Source organism: Dermacentor variabilis, chromosome 4, assembly GCF_050947875.1.
Source record: "Dermacentor variabilis isolate Ectoservices chromosome 4, ASM5094787v1, whole genome shotgun sequence".
NCBI lineage: Eukaryota > Metazoa > Arthropoda > Arachnida > Ixodida > Ixodidae > Dermacentor > Dermacentor variabilis.
Genome location: NC_134571.1, coordinates 125194349 through 125215818, shown reverse-complemented (window position 1 = coordinate 125215818; position 21470 = coordinate 125194349). Strand labels below are relative to the sequence as shown.

General features: G+C 48.1%; 1 protein-coding gene across 4 annotated transcripts in view; it reads left to right on the top strand.

Annotated features, from left to right (window-relative positions):
• The window catches only part of LOC142579723 (uncharacterized), a 273149-nt gene that overhangs the window by 180067 nt on the left and 71612 nt on the right, over positions 1 to 21470 (top strand). The window contains exon 1 of one of the 4 annotated variants that reach the window (XM_075690219.1): positions 4676 to 6089. The exons of the other annotated variants lie outside the window; for them this stretch is intronic. The gene's annotated coding sequence lies outside the window, so the exon portion shown is untranslated. Of the gene's footprint in view, positions 1 to 4675; positions 6090 to 21470 lie in introns of those variants that run through there. 4 annotated transcript variants of the gene reach the window in all.

The following is a 21470-nucleotide window of genomic DNA, read 5'->3' as shown; positions in this document are numbered from 1 at the left end:
CTTTTCTTCCTCCAGCGACGCGCGTGGTGCGAATGGCAATCGACGCCTGCGCTACACGTCCTCTAGAGAGCCGTCCATGATTTCATCACAGCCGTATCATATACATACCTCTGATCGAACCCCGCTGTAACTTTCCAGCGCAGTTTTCTGGGCTATATGAGATATCGTGGAAGACTGCGTGCCTTCGTCCGAAGCTTCCGAGAGACGCTGCTTTTCTCCGTATACGCGTGAAGCCCTGTTTCAAAATGACTGCAGACCCTGTCCGCGCCTCACGCAACGGACGCGAGAAAAAAAAAAAAAAAGAGTGCATACCGGTTAGGTTGCGAGAATTAACGCGCCTCGCTGCACTTAGTTTTTCCGCTATCGCACGTTCGTCCTTCCCTCCCCGACAATTCGCTCGCGTTTCGAAAGCCGCCCGAACTGTACGCGAAACACGTGAACTCCGGAAGCAGTGACCGAGACTCTCGCGATATACTGGCGGAACTGACAAGATGCGCGAGCTCGCTCTCTTCCGTAGCGCCCTGTGAAAATGCTGAGAGGTGCGATGTGCAATGTGAGAAAAAAAAATAATAAAAAATCTCGGCGTGAGAAGGTGACCGCGCACGCACTTGCGAGCTTTCGTGCGATGTGGGGAAATAAAAAAAAGAAAGGATGGATATACGCCCGTAAATGCCGTTTGTCTGAAGAACCCGGATAGCCCGCGAATCTCGGGATGCGAGAGATGGGAACCCTTATACAACCGCTTCCTTTTTCTCACGGGCGCGCGCGCCCGTTTCCGCAGTCGGGAAGTGCGACGCCGGCAGCTTCTGGCGTCGTCGGCGCGGCGCCGAGGTCTTCAGCGTAAGCGAGAACTCGGATCACTGACACACCTCGAAACGAAGGAGACTTGAAGCGCCCCCCTCCGCACGTTCACGCCACGCCATGGCGGCGTCACATGCATGTGTATAGGCAATTTCGGTCGTGACCGTTGCTTATATTAAAGTTAGTTCTCCTTTATATGGCAGTTAGATGCGCAGTTGTGAGCGGTGTACACAGATTTGGAACATGTTCTTTCCACGCTCTACTTTCATGAATTCTCGCAGGTTTGATTACTAGCGGGAAAAGAAAATAAGAAACTGAGCGTGTTTCGCTTCATTGCATTTCGTGCTCGAACCCTTAGCGACCGATAGTCGTCACTGAGACGCCATTGATTTCAGACTTTCTCTCGCGCATTTGTGCCGTTTCTCTTCCTTTCTTTTTTTTTTTTTGAGCAGTAGAAAAGTACCTACAACTATAGCATGGCTGACTGTGCGCTACAGCGTCAAAATGCAGTCAGATCCTTCGTTATCAATAAACAGTAACTAGCTTCACCCGAAAAGAGGAGCTCAAAATACGTGACGTCACCGGCAGCTAAAGTGCGTGAACTTCACGTTGACGTCGCCACCATTCTCTCGTTAATTGTGGAGCATCCTGCCCCCTCCCTAAACGCACGCCCACGCAGCTTGGGCGCGTTTTGGGAAGGCTTGCCATCTTTCGTTTGCGCCCTTCCTAGCCTTACCAAACCTCTACTGTCCGGATAAGGTTGGCCTTTTTCGGAATTCGAGAAACGCACTTTACCAATAAGACTTTTTCTAATGTTCCTCTTTAGTGACCCTTTAAGTTGGCGTAGCGCAATGAAGGCGAAGCTTTCCATGACTATTGAAACGGAACTTACTACGCCTAATGCGACCTACAGGTATATAAGGGAAAGCGTAATGACACCCACGATGCACGAAGCGACCACAAATGTGTTAATACTGCTGCTGATGATGATGGCTACCTCCCTGCAACGTGCGATAAGTACTTTCCTTTCACGTGTTCTTGCCAATTACAGTCCAAGCCACTTGATTTCACGCGTGATTGGCAATTACTACGAATTGAACTTCTTGAATTATCGCTTTTATAGCGTGGGTGCCAGCTAACGTTAGCCAAGCTGTTCAAATAAAAGAAAAAGAAAGATTTGAAAAACACAGCGCATGATACAATTATAAGAATTATGGTGCTTGCTGGCCACGAGTCAGCAACCGAGCACAGTAGTTCTTAAAATTGTATTTTGCACCATATTACTTATATAATCCCCCCCCCCCCCCTTGAGCAGCTTGGCTAACTTTAGCTGGGATACCCTATATAACGCCATAAAAGGTCGCGCATGGCCACAAGTGGCGAACTTTGAAGATAGATTACGGTGGCCCCATTGGGAAACGTGCCAAATTGGGGAACGAGGAACAATGCCAGAAACTGTTGAAGATTTGTCCCTAATGTACCGTAAGTAACACTGAATGAGGTTGAAAAAACTCATGGCGTTTATGGTAACACAATGACAAGCCACAGAACGTCATGATTTAATAAAACGAACACTGAGCATCATTAAATCCGTTATACAACGGCTTGCACCGCAACTTAATTATGGCATCGTTCACTCATCAACGAGCTCAACAGTGACACTGTTGATTTATCCAGTCTCACAGCTGATTAATCCGGCAAAGACTTTATCCTTGATACGTTGTACTACTCATCTCGTCAGGATGGTTTTGGCAGGTGAAATCAGGATGAGGGTACAAGTCATCCTAAGTCCAAGTCGAGAAAGATATTGAGCTCGAGCCCACCGGTCTCAGGATAACGGTCGACTTATAAAGTCCCTGCATCACACGCAACAGGGCGAAATGATTTTGTGTTAAGTGTGCCTTGCTAAGCACAGCGTATACGCTATAGCCGCCTTTAGCGCGAAAGAAAACAGGACAACCTGAGATTCTGCGAATGCGCTGTCTCGATTGCCTTATATTGTTGTTGCGAGGCACTTTCGACCACATGGGAAGGCACTTTCGATCACGATCGAAAGTGCCTTCAGTTTTTTTTAATAATAATAATAATAATCTTTATTTCACTCATGAAGTGAGGGAGTGCGGGAAAAAAAGCTGACAAGTCAGCTTGACTAGTTCCCAGCTCCCCGGAGAACAAAATAGAAGAAACAGAAACACTTTTTCGCATGGCAACATAAAAATCACAAACAAATAAATACTAATGCAGCAATAACTTGTCGATAACATTGACAATAAGGTACTATAGAAATAAAAAGTTTGTTAACTGCGTGATAGACCAATGTTAAACAAAAACGTACAAACATAAAAACTGCAAGTAAAAAGCGCTACATAATGAAGGAAAAAACAAAAAATAAAACGGCACACATTGGTGTAGTATGTAACAGTACATTGCAATGCGTGTAGCGTACATGCGCAGAGATGAAAGAACCACATGAAATTCTGTCATGGGAAAGGAGCTTTGTCACAGAAGAACAATTTCAGTTTCTGGTTCGATGCTGTTTCGGGAGTGAAACCGTTTTTATGGCAGAAATTTAGCAAATGCGGTAGGGTTCTGTTTACCATTTGTTGTCCGTATCCGGTTCTGCACGTTTTGATTAGCCATGGCTGTGTATTTCGATTCTCATAAGGTGTGGTCCTTTTAGAAAGCGATGCCAACCGTAGTAGGGAATAGCTGTTATTTTTTACTTCAAGCTTATAACGTGAACACAGGCAATGCGGATATAGCTTGTCTATTTTCATTACACAGTACTTTTCATTACACAGTATTCGGTCGATCACGATCACGATCGCAAGATCAGATCGAATCGATCAGATACCGATCGAAAGTGCCTTCAGTACCCGTCCCACTTGGAAAGTGGGGCGGGCACTGCTCTCCAGGAACGTAATTCGTAAAGTTCTCCGATATCGGTTGGATATTGCAGGGGCAGGGAGTGTGGAAGGTGGGGAGGGGGCTAAGGAACGGCATCAACGTGGCCGCGCCCGCGTCTTTCTCACAGGACGGGGGTATTTGCTCCGCTCACGTTCACCGAAATCCTCGCTCCGCATCGTGCGGAGTTCGACAGTTACGTAGCTACCGTTCCACGCTCGCAAAGCCCGACGTGCTGCCGGTCGCGTATGCATCCTCCGATGTGTATCTCTACCCGATCCTGGAAGTCCTGTGTTCTTCTACGACCACGCGAGGGCAGGGCCGGAGGGTACACGAAAAAAAAGAAATGAAAAGTTCACTGAGAAGAACGCAAATGGAAGTGAGTCGGCCGACTCGAGAGGGAGGGAATGCATACTGGCCGCCGCCGCCGACTCGAGCGCCAAGGGTGCGCCGGGCCAGCAGAGGGGCCGAGGGCATAGGAAGTCCCGGCGGCAGGTCCAGGAGGAGGCTCTGACGGCGACTCGAGAGTGATTGCATGGAAAGGAAGAAGAGGGCTGGCGAACGTAGTCAATCTCACACGAGAAAGAGAGGACGGGGCGGAAAGAAGAGTGAACGGCGAAGAACGGGAGGAGGAGGAGAGGGAGGGCCACTGGTTTCCTTCTCGAATCGCCTGGAATTTCCGGCTGGTTGCGGCGGCGGCGGCCTGGCCGACGGCTCGCGTCACTGTGGGAGCGAACTCCCCTCGACCAAAAAGTGCGTTTGCCGTTCGCCAAACGGGCTTCTCTCGCCCCAGGTAATCTTTCCCTCGCGCACGCTCTCTCGTGTGCATAGCGCGAATAAGGATCGTCATTTTTTTCTTAGTTTTAAGTTTCCTCCGCCGTGCTCCTTTCACTGCCACCCCTGTACCAGCGCCCGCCAACAACCCACCTCGGACCTTCTTCTTCACTCTCCTGTCGCACCCACCGCCACTACACGACACAACGCCCCGCCGCAGGTCGCAGGGCGAAACTCGCGCGTCTCTTCCCCCCTCCTCATCCTTAGCCTCCTCTCGGAGTCTCATTTATCTTTTTTTGGTTCCTGCTCGAGCTGGTTTACGCTCGCGTCCTCCCTTCTTCGTGACGGTTTCTCCCCGCGCATCATTCAAGAAAAGGACGTCGGCGGCGACGTCTTCTTCCGACGGCGGTCCCCCTCTTCTAAAGAAGAAACGAACTTTGTCGCTCACTCCCTTTTCCGTCTTCGCCCGGGGTAACTCCGACCACGCTACTACTCGCAGGAGTCCTGCGCTAACGCCTCGTGCAAGCGCGCAATCCTTCACTCCGCAATCTGGCGCCGGTCTGCAAAGAACAGCCAGTGCAGGGCCACACCGTCGAGCCGGTCGCCGCGGCTGTGATCGCTCCTCGCATCGTGAAAAGGAACCCGGATCGAACAGAAACGAAGCCGACGGCCGTCCACTAGCAGGATACGAGCAGCAGCAGCAGCCAGCCAGCCAAGCCAGCCAACCCCCCAAGCCAGGCCCGCTCTCCTCCCCTCTTTCTTCCCTGCCGGCGAGAGTTGCCCTACCGCTGCCGCCGCCACCGCCGCCGCAGAATCGTCCGAGGTTGTAGTACTACGCGCAGCCGCCGCGCGAGTTGCCGCGACTACTTCTTCGCCGTGTTGGTGCTGCCGGGTGCCGGTCGACGTCGTCGTAGTCGTCGCCGCTGCGGGCGGGGGAGATTGGACCGGATACCGTCGCGCCGCAGGCACCACTTCGCCGCGGTTCCAGCCGCAACGTCCCGGTGCTGCCGCCGTTCTTCGCCTTTTTCCGGAAGGGCCCGCGTTCCCTCTCGGCCGAAGGAAGTGTCTTCTTCTGTGTGCGTGCGTGAGCCGTGCTCTCTTGAGCACCGTGGTGGATATACAGACGACAGCCGAGAGAGGTCCGTCTTGAAACAGCTGCCGCCGCCGCTCTCTCTGAGCTCCGTCGCCGAGACCCGAAGGAGCTCTATCTCGTGCTGACTCCCGTCAGCCTGTTCGTTCTCTTGTTTGCGCTTCACCTCCTGATTGTCTACCTCGAGAAGTATTTTCTCTGCGGGATACGGCCGCACGTTTTTTTTCCCGTTCTCTCTGCGTGTTTTTGAGTTCGCCTCGTCTGCTGTTCGTCTGCTCGGCGCGGCGGGCCCATACCCCCGCTACCCACGGAGAGAACACCACCGCTGCCGCTGTATCGGCTGCTCAGTGTGTGCTCGTGATTGTGCGTGTGTGCCCGTGCTTGTGGCACTGTGTGTAAAAAAGAAAAAAAAAAGCCAGCCGTCGTTCTCGGCGCCGAACCCCTCCTGTTCCCGTGGTCGCTCTATCGCGGGGGGTCAAGACGGCGGTCCCTGCCCGCATTGTCATCGTGAGAGTGTCAGGTGCGTTTTTCCAGCCATTGTTCGTTTTTTTTTTCCCCTCACATTCCGCATTTGTGCTATCTTCCTCTTTGCATGTCTCTGGGACCTGGCTTTCCAAAACTTCCCACTGAAGCCCCGTGCATTGCATTTTTCATGAGTTTGATATACTTGTGCGTGTGGATTACTTGATTTCCTTCGGTAACTTGCTTTCCTCCAAACACTCACCAGTTGAATGCGGGCCACGTCGCGTAACCGGCTTTGATGCGGCCGAGGCCCATCTGTCCGACTGAGAACCGCAAAATTTTTGTAACATTGCATTTTCTTTTCTTTTTTTTCTCATTTCTTTTCATAAGATTGTGTGTGCGATGTCTGGGAAATATTCCCCACGTGCATTCTTAATGCGGAATGCGCCAGGTATGCGTGACACGTTCCGAAGCGCCATGTTGTACATATTTGTTTTTCTGGGTATCGCGTATATAATTAATTGCGTATACAATCGATTCTCACTAGGACATTGTAGCGCGTACGTACCTATAGGATTACGGTAAATGGAAGGGTGAGCGAGCGATTTCATTTTCTTATTATTTGTTGTTAATTTGCATATTCCTTGTTTAATGGTATTATGACTTGGGCAACAAAGCGAAAGACAGCAGCATTTTCGTTCTTGCGACCTCTATAGATACTGCAGCGACAGACGGTACATCTTGCCAATGACACGTTCTAATCAGAGCCGCGGTTAATGTAGAACTCACGTCTGAAGATTCAAGCACCAGCCCTTCATTTATCGCATCTGTATAGCAGATGCTTTGGTACGATATTTAGCTACGAGATCTGGCTGTGTATAAAAACCGTACTCTCGGACCGAAACGAGTCCCAGAAGTAGTTTTCAAGTAAAACACCCCCACGAAAAAAAAAAAAAAGCTTGTACGCGCAGGAAATGGCAAAATGATCGCGGATAACCCCCGTCGACGGAGGCAGCTGAATCAACCTCGCGGGGCAGGAAACGTCCTTCGATACTGCGCAGCGAAAGAGCCACTTGCCCTTGGTAGGCGGAAGATTTACGGCGCTTATACTAATGTCAGCTGAATAGAGTAGGCGAACGTTTTAAAAAAAGAAGGAGAGGTAGAGACGAAAACGGAAAATACCGCGCTAACTATTGCTGAAAATGTATCCCGTATAGTCTTAAGTGCAACGTTCCGTACAGAGAGAAAAACTAGGGGCCTCACATGCGAAGCTCATGTCCCGAAGGTGCCGTTGATACTATCGGCCGGCCGCATTCGTTAATATAAAGTAAGCCGCTGCGATTGGTTAGTGTCTGCTCTGATACAAACAGTTCTTGCATAAGTATACGTTTTTCTTTTGTGTGTGTGTGTGTGAATGACGTCCTAGGAGCCCATGCATATTCGTTATACTTTCTTTTTGTTGTATCCTTTGCTGCGTTCGACTGTGTCATTGTCCTACGTTTCTTCTTTTTTTTTCTTTTTATATATCTTTCAAACGTCTAACAGTTAGACTTATTAATTAAGCTAGCGCTTCGCGTTGGGAACTATTGCTCTGCGGGAAACCAGCAAGCTTATCTTTCACAGTTCCTGTAGCACAGCAGTCGTACGCACTTACGAATTGTATTTTTGCTTGTTTGTCAGCTTTTATTCTTCTTTTCTTTTTTGTACGTACAGAGCAGTAACTGAGAAACATAAGAAACATGCGGAACGCGAACAAAGCATAACTAATAAGCGGAAACTATACGCCTTGCACACGACATTTCACACTACACGCGTCTATGCGTTGTGTGCACCACATAGTTTTTTTTTTTTTCCCTAAGCGATGACACCATCGAGAATAATACACCCCCCCCCTCGCCCCCTTCCCACCATTCAGTTTTTTTTTTAAATCTTACCTTGGTCTCCTTGCTACTTCGCAACTGGACGCATAGCTTACAGGAAGTATCGGCAAGACTGTATTGCACATTTCTTTTTTGTTGCTCACGCTGGTGAGATCACGCGCAAAGCTGCGGGAACAAATGACTTCCTCCTCATACGGCCTTTCTTCCGCCTTTGTCGCCTTAAACGGCAATCTTTCGGGCGCTATCGGAGTGAAAAATAACAATGTAGAATTAAACAAAATAAAAGGAACGCGCGGTGACTGGGCAGTGTAATTGCATAATTGCCTCACGCCAGTGTGCTTAGACCGCGAAGCGGACCGCGTCGAGGGTCAAATTCACATCGTGGAACGTCATGCTGAAGGGAGTGAACTTTCATCTCACAAAATGCAAAAGAAACCTCTTAGCGTAGTAGTAGTAGTAGTAGTTGTTGTTGTTGTTGTAGTAGTAATAATAATAATAACAACAATATTAATAATAATGTGCAGTATATATACGATGTGAATACCGTAAGAGAAACGAAGACGAACAAGTACAACAATGAGGTCAAATAGTTCTATAGGCACGATGACGAACGTGATGAAATTAAGCGGGATTTAGCGTTGTGGCATGCAACTTGATATGAAATACAGCAACAGTAATGTACATGCGACGCACGAGATATATTTACCCCAATAAAGAAAAAAACAGTAAGCAACACCAGTAGGGCCCTATATCAAAAAAGCTTTACTAGCATCCGCACGACAGAAAACGTATACGACGGGAAAGCGTATGCTAGTGAAGGAGACAGGCCGCTACAGACGAAAGTAGATGGTGCCAGCTCCGAGTGAATTCATTATAGGTCAATTTGACTAATGTTTGACCTCGACGCCTAAGAAATACGGCAACGGCGGAAACGCCGCGGGGTCGACGACGTCGATGCTGGGCGGTGTGTGGGCGTTTTCGCCGGAACGGGGCCTCCTGTGACGTAATAACCGGGAAAACGCAAGACAGGGGAATGCATTTAGACGCTCGGCAGTAGTAGTGACGAAAAGAAAATAAGAAAGAATTACATTAGTGTCGGGGTCATCGCGAGGCGTTGCACATCTACTTTCTTTTTTTTCGTCTGCTTTCTATTGGATGGCGAGGGAGGAATTTCTAATTATATACGCTTATAACCGCGTATCCCGCAGCCAACCAGAGCTACACGGTCGCAGTTCGTTACTCTTGTATCGATACGTAGTGTACGTTCTACGTTACGGAAGTTACACGTTCTACGCGTTCTGCGAAATCCAACTACACAAAGTTCCTCGTTAACGTCTCAGTTTCGCCGATAGCACATAAACGACGCGACAAAACCGGACCCTCTCGTAACTATATGGAACTAACAGACGTTCACATCGCTCGCTCCCTTCTTGCGGTTAGCTGTGGTCAGCGCTTCCTGTTTACGTCAGGAATGGTCGTTGCGGTATATTGCTAAACTCCCTTTTGTTTTTTGTTTTTTTAACGTCCGATGCAATCGCCGGCATACCTTGAACGAAACAGCTCGTACAGAATTAGATAAAGCAGGCATTTATCGGCGCAACAAACGATACCGCACTCCCCTTATCCGTACTCGCTAAGTGGTCTACGTGAATGAATTTGCGAGACCCCACCGTGGGTCCGAGGGATAACTGCTGCTTTTTTTCTTCCGTACCAAATAGAAACGACAAAATAGAGAACTAAACACGAAGAAAGAGACGAGGCGTATTCACGTAAGGCACACTGCGCTCGGCGGGCACACACACACAACAGTCGGCGCGCCACGACCTGCATCCACTGAATATGCAAATGAAACACGCGTAAGCACCAAACGCGGACACGAGACGTCTTTTTTGTCCCCGAGTCTGGTTCGCAGTTACACGTTGGGCAGGCAAGTGAAGTGAACCGTTAAAATAAGAACAAAAGAGAGAAAGAGAGAGAGAGAGAGAAAGAATGGGTAAGACGGCGTGGCACAGACGCAAGGGGAGGAGGAGGAGACGTAGTGCGTTTTGCACAGACATTCGCCGACTGGGAGCGAACGACCGCTGTTTACGTCGGTGGTTAAGTTGGTGCGTGAACCGAGTGCCTCATTATTCATGCCCGTGGGACGCGACGGAGTGTCGTCAACTTAAACAGCGTTTGGGGGACTCTACGTATATTTGTTTTTGTTTGTTCTAGCGCGCGCCCGCGTGTTGTGTGTGTGTGTGTGAATGGGGGGTATACTATGCGCTGCATCGTGGTTGTGTAGGCGCGCGACCTGCTGAAGCTGCGCTTTTACCTTGTTCGTTTAGCGCGTTATGATCTGTCTAAGACGCACACAACGCACGGAACGCTGCCGTTTAATGCATCGTTACACAAGAGGGAATCGTAGTCGCCGTTTCCTATCCGGTTTACGCTACCCGCCGTCTATACGCCACAATCGCTCGTCGCATCTCTTCCCGCGTGCGCCCCGATCTCGGGCGGTCATTGCGAGGAAAAAGCCTGCGCCAAGTCCAAACAAGAAAGGAATCGGAGAAAAAAAAAAAAAGGAGAAATAGTAAAACAGCCGGTAAAATGGTCACACCTGAAGCTTGAGAGTTAAAAAAAAATAAGAAAGGGAAAAAAAGAAAGAACGAAAAATGAGAGTCGTAATAAAATCGACGCGGAATCGTTGGCGTAGAAAACGACGGCGACGAAAAAAAGAAAAAGAAAGAAGGAAAGGAAGAGGGAAACACTCGTGTCTCCTAACCACGCTCTTCCTAATGGTCTGTCGCCGGCGTGACATTAGATCTGCGCGCCTGACTGCGCGCGCGCACGCACACACACTGTCGTTGCGTTTCTTTGGCGTGATCGCAAAAACCGCCCAGCTCTCTCCCTCTCTCTCTCTCCGGTGGCGGAACAATGGTTCGTGCACGCGTCTCAAGCTCCCGGCTGCTTCTGAGCGCTGCTTCGAGGCGTCTCCGTCGTCATCAAACGCGTGCAACGGTGACGAGACCGGCCGGCGGCGACGCACAATGGAGTCATCTCTCTCTCTCCTCGCTCAGACGCCTCTGACGAGACGAGACAGTGCGCGGGAAGAGAAGGTGGGACTGGCCGGCGACGGGTTTGGTTATGGCGAGGCACGCAGCATCCACACTCTGGTGCGTGTCTTCTCCGCGTAATGATGTTACTTTCGGCAGGCGCTTCCCGTTCTCGCGCACGTTTGCTGGCGCGCCGTGTGAGCACGCTCGCCTTCTAGCCGCTGCTCCGCGCTTCTTACACACACACACACACACACACACACACACACACACACACACACACACACACACACACACACACACACACACACACACACACACACACACACACACACACACACACACGCACACACACACACACAAATGATGCGACGAAAAGTTGCAAGGGGATCCCGGCCATATCGGCGATCGTGCGCCGCGAGTTTCGTAATACCGTCGAACCCGGATAAAGCGAATTATTCTCTATATCGAATAAGCGAAACTCACAGACAGATATTCGCGTGAAATAAGTCCATTGTAAAAAAAGGAAAAATTGACGTTGGATATATATAGAAATCGGGATGTCCGCGGCGAGCGCAAGAAAATAAAAAAAGAAAGAAAGCCGCTGGCGTATATCAAACGCAATGTTTTCGGAGTTTAATTTTTTTTGTGCCCTAGATGGGTGGCTGCACCGGTACTGTACCGACATTCAAAGGAGTGGACTGGGCCAGGTAAACACAATCTCTCGTATCAAGAAAGTCATTCCATTTCTTAATGTCTCTTAGCAACGCTTCGAGGTGCACTGAACAGCGTGGCCGTGAGGTAAAATGGTATATTTGCGGTCGCGAGAGCTGACGCACTGGCCAGATGAAGGACACAGCTACCATGTGGCCATGTACGCGTCTGAATAATTAAGAAGCTGGATAATTAAGTCGAGCTATACAATATTTTCTTGCGTGTTGGATAACACCTGACAATTTGCGTCACGGAAAATCGGAGGAAAAGCTTTGTGGCTCCGAAGCGTGGAGGACCAGAGGCCAAACTCGCAACGATTTTCCTTGTAGGTGCTATTTGCCATTGGTCGCGCCAGCGTTCGCTAATGATGTGTCAAGCATCAGGATTAGCTAAATGTGCCCTTATCAACAATTTTCACGTAAAAGCTTTTTGTTTATATGCGGGCGTTCGCAGTATGCTGAGAAGGTCACCGAAGTGTTTTCTTCCCGTCATGTTTTTCAGGTTTCTCATATTCCTTATATATCAACACAGGATACATGGCCCCGCGGTGACCCTAAATAACTAATATCCGTCATATACAGTTATAGTACATGGCTGCATGAGCTTCTGCGTGAAACCGGTATGATCATATATGCAATTATCTTGTGCGACACCTATGTAACTTCGCCTGACTGGCGCATCACGTAACGCGTACAGGGGAACAGAGGTTTGCTTTTCTTTGTTCGCTTAAGTCCCCATAGTTTGCTATATGATAATGAGTACATTAGTCCCGTGAAACACCATGTAAAACATACGTGTGCCAGTTGAACAACGTCGCACATCCCAGTAGGTTTTTTTGTTTGCTTGTTTGTTTCTCTTTCCTCCTGTTTGTTTTTGCCTCCTTCATCTACTTACACTTCCTTTCTGAACTTCCTTCACACACCGTCGCACAACAAACTGAGATGTTTCTTTGGAAATATTGAAATGCACCCAGTCGAGACGGTTTCCGCTTATGTTGTTGTTGCCTCAGAAGATGGCTCATACATGTTGCTGTTATAGTTCTTTGTTTTCTTTTTATGAACTACTTATTATCATTCTTTATATATATAACTTGAGTCACTATTATCTCTGTCCCGCTTCCTACGGAGCCCCTATTATCGCTATTTCTTACACGCGCTGTGCACGAAAATCAAACAAAGGAACTCGTTTTAAGTATGAATTCACGCCAAAAGCACGTCTAGGAAAACTTTTTGTAATTGCAAATAACTGGCCTCAAGCTTGGTCTAGCGAACTGTTAAATCGCCGTAAAGGAATTTTTCGCTCTGTGAATCTTATCCGTAGGCTCGACTTTCGTGCCATTTCTTTTACATTTCAAGCGCCTGCGCGCAGCCTTTGGTGGCGAACTGCAAATTGTAGCTCACGGTAAGGATGCACTTCATTCGTCGCTGTCCAATCGTTAATGCAGCAATTTAAGGTTGCCGAGAGGCAGGCGACATATATGCGTTCGTCGCCGTCGATTCCAGTATACCGTAATTATTCAACAAATTATTCGATCAATCAATCTGCTAAGCCCGAATCTGACCAGTCTGTAACGTTCATTACCACATCGCACGTCACGCACATGCCGTTGCATCGCCTTCTTGGATGTATCAAACGGCTCGAGCCCCGTTTTATGACGTTAAGAAATGTACGCGAGGCATGTTGTAACTTTCAATGAAGGGCATATAAAAGTGAAGCGATCTCGATATCCCACCCGGGCGACCAGCTTGGCTCGCTTTCGTGCGACTTGGGAGGCGCACAATGGCCCGTATAAACTGGCGCGTGTTTACATTCGCGGCCAGTACAGGCGATAAATCAAACCACTTGGCGAAGGGAGCAGCGCACGGTTGACGAACTCCGGTTTCAAGTTCTGCGTGCTACGACTGTCGTATAGCAGGGACAGTACAGAGCGGCAAGGCGACGCACAAGACTCCACATAAGTGGAGAAAAGAAAAGTTGGCCTTGGAAAGGCGAACGACACAGGGTCTCTGTTCGCATGTGTGTGTGCGTGCGTGTAAGACGGAGCTCAATAGGAAAGGACAACAGTCCCGCATGCTCGAAAGAAGTAAGCTGACTGCATGCGACGTGAAAGGCGCGTTTGGGAAATCCGCCGAGCTCAGTATGATGCAGGTAGCGCGTCAGCCTTCGGGGAAGGTTCGTGGTTTGGGTTACGCGCGTTTGTGTGCAGTGACTATGGAATGTCATGAGAGACGGCAAACACATCTTGCGTAACGATTCTCAGGAGCGAAAGCTGCCGTAGTACGTAGACGGGCTCACGCTCGGGGTGGATTACCACCGAGAACGACAATCGCTTGATGGGTGTCAGTGGTTTGCGATAGAAAACTCATCCGAGAATGAATAAATAAATAAATAAATAAATAAATAAATAAATAAATAAATAAATAAATAAATAAATCTTCCTATAGACATGCTGCGCTCAACGCCCCCGTTTCTTCGTGGACGTAATACCTAACACAGCAAAAGTACGAGAAATAAACGTGTTCGTATTTAAAAGGTCACCGGGAAAAAATTTCACTGACATAGTAGGAGGAGGAGGAGGAGGAAGCAGGAATGGACGGAAAGACAGTGGACAGTGAGGTTAGCCATTTCGCAGACCGGCTGGCTACCATGTGCTGGGGAAAGGGGATAAGGGGAACAAAAGATAATAGAAAAGAGATATTACAAAAAAAGGAAAGGAGAGCAACAAAAGAAAAGTGGAAAAAGAAAAGGAGAATAGTGCACTGCTTAAAGTACGTCTCTGAGACCAGCTCTCCGCAAGTAGCGCAACAACGCTTTCGAAGCCTTCTGTGCTGAGGACGGTCTCGGCCAGTGTCCCAGGACCCTTTCCCCCGACAAAGGGCGTCTGTGAAGACTATCTAACTTTCTTGAAAGTTCTTTCCTGGGCGAACTGAAGCGGGGACACGCACAGAGAAGGTGGGCGACTGTTTCCCCACGGTTATCGCACGTAGGGCTGTTGGTCATTCCAATCCGAAATGAGTAAGCATTCGTGAAGGCCACGCCAAGCCACAAGCGGCACGGAAGCTACTCCTCAGCTCTGGATAGTCCTGACGGAAGACGTAGCCGTAGATTCGGATCCAAGTTATGGCGACGAGCCTTGGGAAATTCCGTAGAGTTCCACTGTGCATGTGTAAGCTCACGTGCGAGCGAACGAAGTCCCGTAGCGGCGGCTGTCCTGGATAACGGTATACAGCTGCACATTGGAAGCCGTCATGAGCAGATCGGGTGGCCTCATCTGCGCGGTCGTTTCCATAGAAACCGCAATGCCCCGGTATCCACTGATAAACTACGTTGTGTTTTTTTCCTCTATTGCGTGGTGATGAAGAAGTCTTTTGTCAGCGACTAATTGTTCATTCGGTTCATGACGAAATGGCGACACTGGAGAGCGGCCTTGGAGTCGGGGAAGATTGACCGTGTCTGTGACGGTTCTTCAATTACGAATTCTATAGCAGCACGGAGGGCGGCGAGTTCTGTAACCGTTGATGACGTAAAATGAAGTCTTGAATTTTATGGTGACAGACTTCGTCGTAATAACCACTGCTCCTGCTGAGCTTGCAGAAGAATCTGAACCATCCATGTAAATGCGATGGATCACATTTACATGGCGCTGTGTTTCTAATGCAAGAGCAGAAGTGTGGCTTGTTGTGGGGCTAAAAATGACGATTGTGTTTGCTTTTGGATTGCAGGAGTGTTTAGGAGGGCTTCGAGAGTATGTAGGCACCACCGTGTAGACGGTGACATATACATATAAGATACTGGCTATACCCTGTTGTTATGAACAGGTGGTATAGTTACACATATAGCAGTGCTCACTCTCTTCCTCTTTCTTCTTTCTACTCCATATTTCCCTTACCATCGGTGTAGGGTTGCAAACCGAGCGCTCGACTGGTTGACCTCACTGCCTTTATTCTGCTTTCTTTTTTTCTCTCTCTCAGGCTCATAGCTTGTATAGAAGAACGAGTAGAAGAACAGTTAACGAACATGCGTCAACGAGATTACAATGCAGCAGTCAAAACAACACAGAGACGTCACAAAGGGACTCTCAAAGCAACGGTGCATACAGAACGATGATATCACATGACATACAAGGTGGTAGCATGCAAATAAAGAACATTCTTATTAAGAAGCCTCTTCTCCACATCCCGTTAGTTTGCCTCCGCTTGGCATTGCTTAGGAGTGCTCGAGGAAACGATGAATAAACACGGGGATAGAATGCAAATAAAATATATTATGTTTGACCGTGATCTAAGCATCCATGCATATGCCAACGTTTCCATATTATTGATTTTGTTCGAGGCACAACATAGCGTGTTCTTTGCAGTCGTGAGCAGAGCACTAAAAATAAAGATAGGATCGAGCTAATAGTTAGTAGCTATACCACCAAATGGACCAAAATAGAATATGCAAAGGTAGCGCAAAACGTGGTTCTTTTTTACTGGGACGTACACTTCTTATCTGGCTTCTGCTCTTCATTGAACGGTTTTCTTTACTTGATTCATGACGGGTTACCACAAGCACTGCAACGCATTTCGTGCCTCTGGAATGCGAAGAGGCCCGCCCCGTCTCGATGCTCCGTGGCACCCCAGCGGTGCGCGTCCTGCATTTGGAAACGGCTCTCTTCGATGCACCGTTGAAAAATAGGCGCAGCAGAGCGGGCCCGCTGAGGCGCTCTCCGTCTGTGCGTCTTCCCGATTTACAACACTGCATGAAGGTACGCTAGCGAGAAAGACTAAGTCAGTTTAGGGGGATTAAGTATGCTTCTAGAACACTAGCTTCGGTAATTTCGCAGAAAAATAAAGGTTGATTGATAGAAGACAAAACGCAGTCTAAACTTCGCATTCACGATTTTCGCCACCAAAACCCCATGGGACCGGTGTATACGTCAGTGTGACGTGCTAAGAATTTTTATCCTATTCAAGCTGTCCTGACGCAGAAAGAGTTCTCGGCAATCGCGATAGAGGTCGAGTCATCAGCTATTTTAGGGTTCTGTGTAGTCCTGCTTTGGCCAGCGAATTGTTAGCTAAACCCGAGTGGACGCTTTCCAAACCTGTGTCGTGACGGCGTGCCAGTACTGGATATTCAAGGCGACGTCACCACTCGTGTTTCATTTCTGCCCCTTTTCCGGTTCACCAATCCTCTCTCCACATTAAGAGTGTATTTTTTTTGCTATTGTATTATGATGCTTGTGCAGTCAAACATTTTTTTTTTCATTGTAGTACTCTTTAAGCGAGGTTTCGATGAAAATTCGCTAATCGCCAATGCATAAGCGCACGATCCGGCTACACGAATAATTTACCTTTAGTCTACTGCTACTACTGGTAGTAAATCTCATTTACTTTTAACGTATAGAGTTAATCTCCATTAAAGTGCCACGTAGACGTTTAACTTCCATTTCTTTTCTGGACGAAACCACGGTTTAGGTGGCTCTCTTGTAATGTTTAGCGACTCTTTCACCTGACTTTGCCAAATGCGCTCCTGCGGTCTCTCGGATTTATCGGAGTGTGTTATACTGCGTGCATGGTGGGGGCCGCGCACGCCAGACGTGAACAGAGGCGTTAACGTTCAACGCTCGCAAAATAACGAACAAGCACCAGCTGCACCAACGTATGCATACTGTACTGCGCCACACACACACACAGTGTGTGTGTGTGTGTGTGTGTGTGTGTGTGTGTGTGTGTGTGTGTGTGTGTGTGTGTGTGTGTGTGTGTGTGTGTGTGTGTGTGTGTGTGTGTGTGTGTGTGTGAAAACGCCAGCAGCAACCTCGGGCGTTTTGCGCTAACTCTTCGTTGCGCAAGAGCGCGATCGCATTGCGTCCTGCTGTCCTCGTTACTCGACGCCTCCTTTCACGATCATCTCGATCGGTCAGTTTCGAGCTTGACGCGCGGTGTGCGTAACGCAGGAGCGGGGCGCACGACCGAGCGTCGGGTCTCCTCAGCCGCCACCTCGGCCGTATCGGTGATTGCAACCCGGTAATTTTCTCGTCGGAAGTCATTAGTGGCGCCTGTCAACTCAGGAGAACGCGCGCGGCACACACTCGTGCAACACCGCGTGCTTTGTACAAAAGCGCCCGCGTTTTTGATAAGCTTGTCGGCGTACGTACGATGGATTGACGAATGCTGGCCGAGTTGGCCGTCAGAATGGGGGCTCATCAGACATGCGCCCTTGATAGTTTGAAACCTGATGCCAACGTGACGATCGTTACGGCCAACTAATTACGGGTAGCTTGTGTCACTAAAGTGCAGAATTATAAGCTGTGTATATCCAGCCGCCAAGAAATGTTGAATGAAATTTCGTGGCGTTTTCTTTTTTCTTTACGTTATTATCGAAAAGGTACTCTTAATTTTTCTTCGAGGCAATATTCTGCACCTTCAAAACGAAATAAATTTCACACTTTTCTATAATTTACTGACACTCAGAATATTTTTTCCCCGGTACTCGAATCAAATCTACTGCGCTTTGTTAGTATACTACGTGAAACACCCACCCAATATACTCGGTCACACATAGACAAAGCTATAATCAGCGCGTACAGAGCATTTTGTACAGGCTATAGGGCTCGGCATAGAAATTGATAAGGCGCCCTCGCAGTGCCGGTCTCACGGGCAGCATAGCACGTCTCACAGCTCAAAGCTCAGCGTTAAATGGAGAGTTACTACAGTGGCCCTGAAGGCTTTAAGAAGCGCCTGCAAGAACAGACTGAGTCACATACATGTCCTCCCTGCATTGTATTTCGCGGGTGAAGGTGATCGGTTTCTTTCCTTCAAGTCTCGTGTCATGAGCGAGTCTCTCGTTCTGTGGATGCAGACAGACAATTAGGAAAGCCGGAATCGGTCGCCCTTGGCAACAGGCGCCATAACACGTACGTGGCTGACCGTCAACGCTGTCGTTCCTATAACCCTCGCACCCCCCGAGAGCCCATTGGCTCTCGGTCCGTCTTTGATTCGCGCTGACTTGGTTGCCCTTCACCCGGTCACAGCGTGGCGCAATTCTTGTTTACACTCGTCAGTGAACAAGGTGCTGCCGGAGCCCGGCTAATTGCGAACAGACGCAAAAGCCGTGTAAGCACGTGTGCGAGCCTCTCGTTAATTAAAACGTGCCGCACGCTCCTAATGAGAATAAATATACGTCTGGAACAGAGCTATAGCAAGTCAGTGAAACCAGCCTCCTAATCGGCAGCGGCATATACACTAACAAGCTTCCAGAGGCACGTGTTCTGAGCAATTTGCAATGTTACCAAGCGCAACTGCTCTGTGTGGTACAAAGCTATTGGTTTATGTACAGACGCACGTCCAGCTAGACTAGGTCACGTGCTGCACCTCACAGTGGGTCAATGCGAATGTCTAACATGTCTGATATGCCTGATTTATAGTTACATGACAGTCGCTTAGTCTTTCCCCGGTGCTGTTGAGGTGACCTCGCAAGAGAGACAGTTACGGCGCGGCGTTTATCTCTTCATCTTCCTCCAAATAATCACTGTTGACTTAATTACGGTGAACATCCAGTCATACTAACTTGCGCAGTTATGATGAACGGGTTATGATGAACGAGTATGATGAACGGGTTAGGAACGTCGCTGACTACGTTTCCTAAGATATCATTTTACGTCGAGTCAAAAAATGCTTGAGCGTTGACGCGATCAATGTAACTCCTTTTATAAACGAGTTTTTGTTGTAGAAGGCAAGTGATAAGTGAATTCATTTCTTTTCGGACGCTTGTCTGATTGACCACCCTGTCTTTCCTATCCTTGCTTTCTCTCTCTTTTCTAACCAGCTGAAGATTTCGATGTTTCTGAAACCTTAATTATTATAATGGGTCAAATCTAATACTTCTGCCGCAATGTTGTTTCTTCACCGAAATACCTAACAATGAATTCCAGTGCAACTTAAAGAACCTAGCGCGGCATTCAGCGCCTTCCTCCTATACGTATACCTTATCAGACATGCACTGGGCAGGGTTATGTTGAAAATTTGAATCCAAGATGACCCACAACCTCATTATTACACCTTGTAACGTAGTTATAACAACTTGTTATTCTGATGAGGTTCGCCGTCAGTCACGATTAGAGAGAGAGAGAGAGAGAGAAAGCGAAGAGTTCTATGGGAGCTGACGATGTCAGGCTGCATCGTGAACGTGCGAAATGCGTCTAATTCAGTAATAATGGGGAAAGCATTAATCACTTCGATAATACTGTAGGTAGGAGGCACTCACGCAGACACTACTGCTTTCGTCCAACGTAAGGTCTCATCCGCCCGGTTAAACCTTTCCGATTTAAAGCTTGCTAGTCGCAGCCACGTCGCATCATCTCGCGATTCTTCCCTCATTCTTTCTTTTTTGTTCTTTAATTTTTACTGTGTTCTTTCTTTCGTTTATCCAGCTATCCCGCGAAACGTGCCAAGCCCACATGCAAATCAGTCTCTTTCCCACCGACCTTCGCTCTTTTCGTAGTACGAAGGCGAGCCGCTCTGGGCTTTGTCCCTAGCTTCGCCTGCGTCCGCGGTCGGGCATTATTTGATCGCGTCAAAAGAAAGCGGTTAATTGTGAGCAGGTTTTTTTTCTCTCCATGACGCAACGCTCACGCTTTATTCAGCTGACATCACGCCCTGTCTTTTGAGCTGCCGCCGCCGCCTCGCTTATTCGTTATAGACGGTGGGTGTTTTCTGCGTCCACGCTGACGCGCTTTCGCCGCTCTGCGCTATCAGGAGTACGCAATAGCGGTTGCCTGGCTATCAAACTAACGAAAAAAAAAAGAAGAAACAAACAAAACAACAACAACAACACACACACACACACACACAAAAACAAAAAACAAGCAGCCTTCATCTGTCAACACATGTATACTGCGACATCAGCAGGCCCTTGCGCTGCAGACACATGTCATCGTCTCAAAAAAAAAAAAAAAGCAACTTCTTTGCGCTGCAACACAACGCCTTATTCGTGCGCTTTCACTACTACATTTTGGGGCCTCCGAAATGCTGGCACACGTGGCACAACTCTCGGAGTCTGCGCGATGCGCGAAACGCGCCAAACAACTTGCTAAGCAAGCGGCCAAATTTGCGCTGTCGCGCAGCGGTTAGAGCGCCCGCGTTCACATATCTGAACTGCGCATTATACGCAGAGACGCGAGCTTTGTCACTGGTTGTGATGGGCGAAGATTTGTTTTTATTCGCCACATGGGGAGGGTGAAGCTGAGGATGAAGAGGTGGCCTACTGTAAACGACGGCGAGTTGATAAGGGCAACTGCAAGTTATAGTGTATTCACGTTTGTCTTTGGTTTGACGGTTCGTGAGTAGTGGTTGTTGCTGCTGTGCTGAACAGATGATCGTTATTAAAACGAGTGTGAAAACTGAGAACGGAAGCTATGGAAGAAATGAGGTGATCCCTTTATTTGGAGACAAGTCTTCAAAACAGCGTGAAGAATCAGGTTGGAGAAACTAACTACTGAACTATTAAAACTATTAAACGAACGAAGAGACAAAAAGATAATCTGGGCATTCCTTTAGTTGATTCTTCTCTCCTCATAGGCCCTTTGCTTTTGTAAAGTCAACAAAGCAAGCCTGAGTGAACAGCCTTCTTCAACTCATTGCCGCTCCTTATTTTGCTGTTTATTATTATTATTATTGTTATTATTATTATTATTATTATTATTATTATTATTATTATTATTATTATTATTATTGTTGTTGTTGTTGTTGTTGTTGTTGTTGTTGTTGTTGTTGTTGTTGTTTGTTGTTGTTGTTGTTGTTCTTGCTGTTCCCCCGTATCTTTCTTCCACTT